The 5,236-nt window shown below is 42.5% G+C and overlaps 1 pseudogene; it reads left to right on the top strand.

Moving 5' to 3' along the window:
* Positions 1 to 1,263: 1,263 nt before the first annotated feature.
* Positions 1,264 to 4,017, top strand: LOC128455253 (gastrula zinc finger protein XlCGF57.1-like; annotated as a pseudogene).
* The last annotated feature ends 1,219 nt before the right edge of the window (positions 4,018 to 5,236 follow it).

Raw genomic sequence — 5,236 nt, 5'->3', positions numbered from 1 at the left:
TCAGCGGCTACACTCTCCATCTCTGCGAGGGGTGTTTGGCCCCAGGTTGTCTTCCTGGTGTATAAATTCTTGAAATAAAAATAAAACATATATAATGTAGTATAACACTAAAATATGTTTAAGACTAAACTTAACTTGTGCTTCATGGTTGGGTAAAGTGAGACACTGTCCCACTTTACCCCACAGCATTTGTCCCACTTTACCCCGAAGCCACAATTTTAGAAAAACAACATCTTTTAGCAATTCAGGCTAATCTTCAGCTAGCATCAATCACATGGTTTTATATGTTGGAAGTTCACCAACATGTATGATCTAAGTTTTTCTACCTGATTCAATTTGTTTTGACACAACAGTTGATTAAGTTCATTTTTGTGAAAAAACATACTTTCCACAGCACCAACTTTTCCTTCATGGCAAGGGGGAAATGGGAGGGGCTTGAAAACATAATAGTCACATGACCACAAATGTGTTCCGTTGCCTAGATACAGGGGGTGTTTCACATCACCCGATGTCCCACATTATCCCGCTCTCCCCTACTAGTGTAGGCCCACTTTGAAATAAATTAAACACAGAACTATGCTTTTTTTGCTCATCTCCAGCTGAGTACTTTTAAGCAAATGCTGTGTGCTTGATCTGGAAATGTCTTTCAACGTTACATCTTTTGTTGTTTGCTAATTCTTCGCCACATATCAAGCAAACAGTTAAACCTGCATCGTTGGGCAGTGAAAGCAAGAATATGTCCACGCAGAATTTAACTCTCTATTTTTTGCGCCGGGCCATAGACGTAATAGGATGTGACGCATATTTTAGTTTACGAAATATTCAAACAAAAAGTGAGAGCAGGTCGGACTGGAGGCGGACACAGAAACTGAAGCTTCTGCTCTGATCAAGAAGCTGCGGCGCTGATCTCTGAGGTCTCACTCTGTGTGTCTCTATGAGCGAGTGAGTGGGGGCGGCGAGGGGCGGAGCGCCAGGAACTGTGTGTGTGTCCGCTGTCTTGGAGAGCACACACACACGCACACAGTTTTTTGCTCACTTTGTCTCTCCTACAGCGTCCATTACCATGATGCAAATAGGCGATGGCGTCATTTAGCGACTTTTACCACAGACAATAGCTACTCTCCTTACTGAGGATTTGGCAACACTGAGCCAGACTCAAGTGGCCACAGCTTTTTGCACTTACCCATTGGCCTCATCGCTCAGCCCGGGTTGATGCTGCTTGTTCGAGACTCAAAATTCGCAGAAAGGAGGACAATGTGCGTCATGCAGCTGCTGCGGGTGTCGGTACATGAGCGGATCAGCGCTGCCGCTGAAGACTTTCTGCTGCAGGTGGAGAAAGAGGAAGAAACGGCTCCAGTACCGGCGCTGAGAGCGCTGCTCACCGAGCGGCTGACGGCGGCGGCGAAGGAGATTGCTGATGTGTTTGAAGAAACCGTGGAAGAGTACGAAGACAGACTGGAGCGGTCAGAGCGGGAGATCTGCCGCCAGAGGAGGCTGCTCGATGCCGTGATGAAGCCCGAAATAAGGCTGCACAGAGCAGGTTAGTCCCTGCTCCCTGGAGCCGGAAAGCTAGCTGAGCTAGCGGAGCTAAGCTAGTGCAACTTAGCTAGTGGAGCTAAGCTGCTCTTTGCTAGTTGTGGCTCTAAAATGTATTTAATGTGAGCAGAACAACTCGTCACTAACAGCTTCAAGATTGGATCTGAATTTGACCTAAATCTTTAAAACAATTATGACAAAGTTGTATAGACAACAATATAAACAGTCAGGTCAAATTAAAAATCTTTTTGCAGTTCAGAGAATAGAAAATAAAAAGTAGAATGAAATAAGATAGGAGAAAGAATGTTCCAGAGACAATGAATGAATGAATGCATGCCTCAGATGTGACTTAATAAAAGGCAGCGACAAATATAAAATACTCTATTTAATAGAAGTACAAGTTGGAGCAGATATGAAATATTTTCTATTCATTCATGTGAGAAAATAAACTAAGTGAAATCTGTATCCATGGATTTTCTTCTGACTAAACATTGAGCTAATTGTCTGCTTGAAACGAGAGTAATGTCTGAAAGCTGTGTTTTCAGGTTTCATTTAGCAGTTGTGCTCACTTTCGTATTTGACATAGTAACATTGAAACTGTGCTGAAAGATTTTCTCTGTATATTCTACTATGAACTGTGCAGAACGTGAAAAAGTGGGCGAGACTGCAAATCTTTAGAAGAGCACCCAGCGTGACCGTTCTAATATGTTAACATAAGTCAGCTGTTCCAATGCCAGTGTTCCTCAGGTTTAAATAAGAATCGTATATTTCCCGTGGGTTTAACACTTTTCTTTCACACGATGCAGAAACACCTGCAGTGCCAATACAAGTACATTAAACCATAAAATGAAGTCTTCTTATCCATTGTCAAATAAACACCTACATGCATGAATGCAAACAAGAAAACACTCAACAGATAAAAAAAACATTTATTGATCATGAAATAATGACCATGACACTGTAATTCTGTCATCTTTCAACCCAGGATTAACCTGCACACAACTGTAGCCTCACAAACTACATATCATACTATCAAACTACAGAAGTCTGGTGCCACTGCCTCAGATAGAGCCACTCCCTTTTTTAAAGTATCTGTATCAACAAATTGTTTTGTATTGTGACACTATTTCAGACCAAAAAACACCAAATCTCTCTACTCTCATGCAGACTTCCTGCAGCCGGTGGTGAGTAAAGAAGAGGTTCCCCCTGAGCAGCAGCAGTGGATACCTCTTGTGGACCAGGAGGACCCAGAGCCCCCCCACATTAAAGAGGAACAGGAGGAACCTTGGACCAATCAGGAGGGAGAGCAGCTTCAACCACTGGAGGAGTCTGATATCAAGTTCACATTGACTCCTTTCACTGTGAAGAGTGAAGAAGACGAAGAGAAACCTCATTCGTCACAGCTTCATCAGAGTCAAAATGAGGAGAACAGAGCGGACGGTGGAAAACCAGAACCAGCCAGGAACTCAGGTCCTGATGGATATTTACAACCAGGTCCTGAGCACAAGACTGAAGACTCTTCTGAGACCGACGACAGTGAGGATGATTGGATGGAGACCAGGGAGCCTGAGTCTGGTCTGAATATAAGAAACGACAAACAGCCTTTAAGTGATATGAGATGTAAAACCGATAAGAAACCATTTAGTTGCTCTGAGTGTGTTAAAAGTTTTCGACGAAAGGAAATGTTGAAGAGACACATAGGGATTCATACAGGAGAGAAACCATTTAGCTGTTCTGAATGTGGTAACAGATTTAAGCAAAACCATCATTTAAAGTTACATATGAGAACTCATACAGGAGAGAAACCATTTAGTTGTTCTGAATGCGGTAAAACATTTAGCCAAAAGCAAATGCTGAATATTCACATGAGGACTCATACAGGAGAGAAACCATTTGGTTGTTCTGAATGTGGTAAATCATTTAGCCAAAAGCAAATGCTGAATATTCACATGAGGATTCATACAGGAGAGAAACCATTTGGTTGCTCTGATTGTGGTTATAGATCTACCCATAAAAATAATTTAAAGTTACATATGAGAACTCATACAGGAGAGAAACCGTTTAGTTGTTCTTTATGTGATTATAGATCTACCCATAAAAATAATTTAAAGTTACATTTGAGAACTCATACAGGAGAGAAACCATTTAGTTGTTCTGAATGTGGTAAAACATTTAGACGTAAGAACCAGCTGAATGAACATATGAGGATTCAAACAGGAGAAAACCCCTTTAGTTGCACTCAATGAGATACAAAATTTAGAGCTTCGGCTAATTTAAAGAGACTCTTGAGAATCCACACAAGAGAAAAACCATTTAGTTGCACTCGGTGTGATAGAAAATGTACTCAATTGGCTAAATTAAAGAAACGCATGATAATGCTTACGGGAGAAAAAACCATCTGGTTGCTCTGAGTGTGGTAAAAGATTTAACAGAAGGTACAATTTAACGAGTCATATGAGGATTCATAAAGGAGAGCAGTGATTCAGTTGCATTGTTTGCAACAAAATATTTATTAGAACTGATCAGCAGCTATTCATATTATACATATTCATAGTTTACTGTTGTATATAAAGAATTAATCAATCAATCAATCAAATTTTATTTGTATAGCCCTTATTCACAACTTACAATTCATCTCATAGGGCTTTAACAGGGTGTGACATCCTCTGTCCTTAACCCTCAGCAAGAGTAAGGAAAAACTACTAAAAACCCTTTTAACAGGGTAAAAATACGTAGAAACCTCAGAGAGAGCCACATGTGAGGGATCCCTCTCCCAGGACGGACAGAAGTGCAATAGATGCCACGTGCAGGAAAACATCATCAAGATTAAAGTCTTCAAGATTAAAGATTAAAGTCTCTAGCAGCATTTGATGAGGGTAGACATCCCGAAGGACAACCCCAACATGACATGCCAAGCAGTCCCGCTGCAATCACAGTCCATGGTCATTAACCATCCAGACCACGATCCACCATCCAGACCAGACGCCACTCCAGTCCTCAGTCACCGTCCACCGCCGCCAGGCAGGACCCATCACGAGACACCACCGCGGTCCTGGTCCACCGCCCGTGCCCAATGCCAACGCGACACAGGGTCCGCCACCAGCACCACGATCAGCCCACATAACTCAGAATCCGCCACAATGGATCCACCACCGCGACCCCCGGTGCGCGATCCACAAACCGCAATCCATGGTGCGGCCACAGAGGCCCTGGATCTGCGGGTGATAAAGCAAAGGGATTCCGGGGAAGGGGGATACGGATGGAGAAGCTGGAAAGAGAAGCTCCGTGTGGCATGTGTCATAAAATAGAAAAAGTTACGTTCTTCCGCACTAATTAGCTCTAACTATAAGCTTTATCAAAAAGGAAGGTTTTGAGCCTACTCTTAAATGAAAAGATGGTATCTGCCTCCCGAACTGAAAGTGGTAGATGATTCCACAGCCGAGGGGCTTGATGGCTAAAAGCTCTGGCTCCTACTCTACTTTTAGAGACTTTAGGGACGACAAGTAGGCTTGAATTCTGGGAGCGGAGTGCTCTAGTGGGTTTATAAGGTACTAACGGCTCTTTAAGGTAAAAAGGCGCTATATTATTAAGGGCCTTGAAGGTGAGGAGAAGAATTTTAAATTCTATTCTAGATTTAACTGGAAGCCAGTGTAGCGATGCTAATACTGGAGAAATGTGCTCTCTTCTCTTTGTTCTCGTC

The sequence above is a fragment of the Pleuronectes platessa genome, chromosome 13, assembly GCF_947347685.1.
Source record: "Pleuronectes platessa chromosome 13, fPlePla1.1, whole genome shotgun sequence".
Taxonomy (NCBI): Eukaryota; Metazoa; Chordata; class Actinopteri; order Pleuronectiformes; family Pleuronectidae; genus Pleuronectes; species Pleuronectes platessa.
The sequence above is the reverse complement of the archived record's forward strand: the minus strand, read 5'-3'. Positions and strand labels throughout refer to the sequence as shown.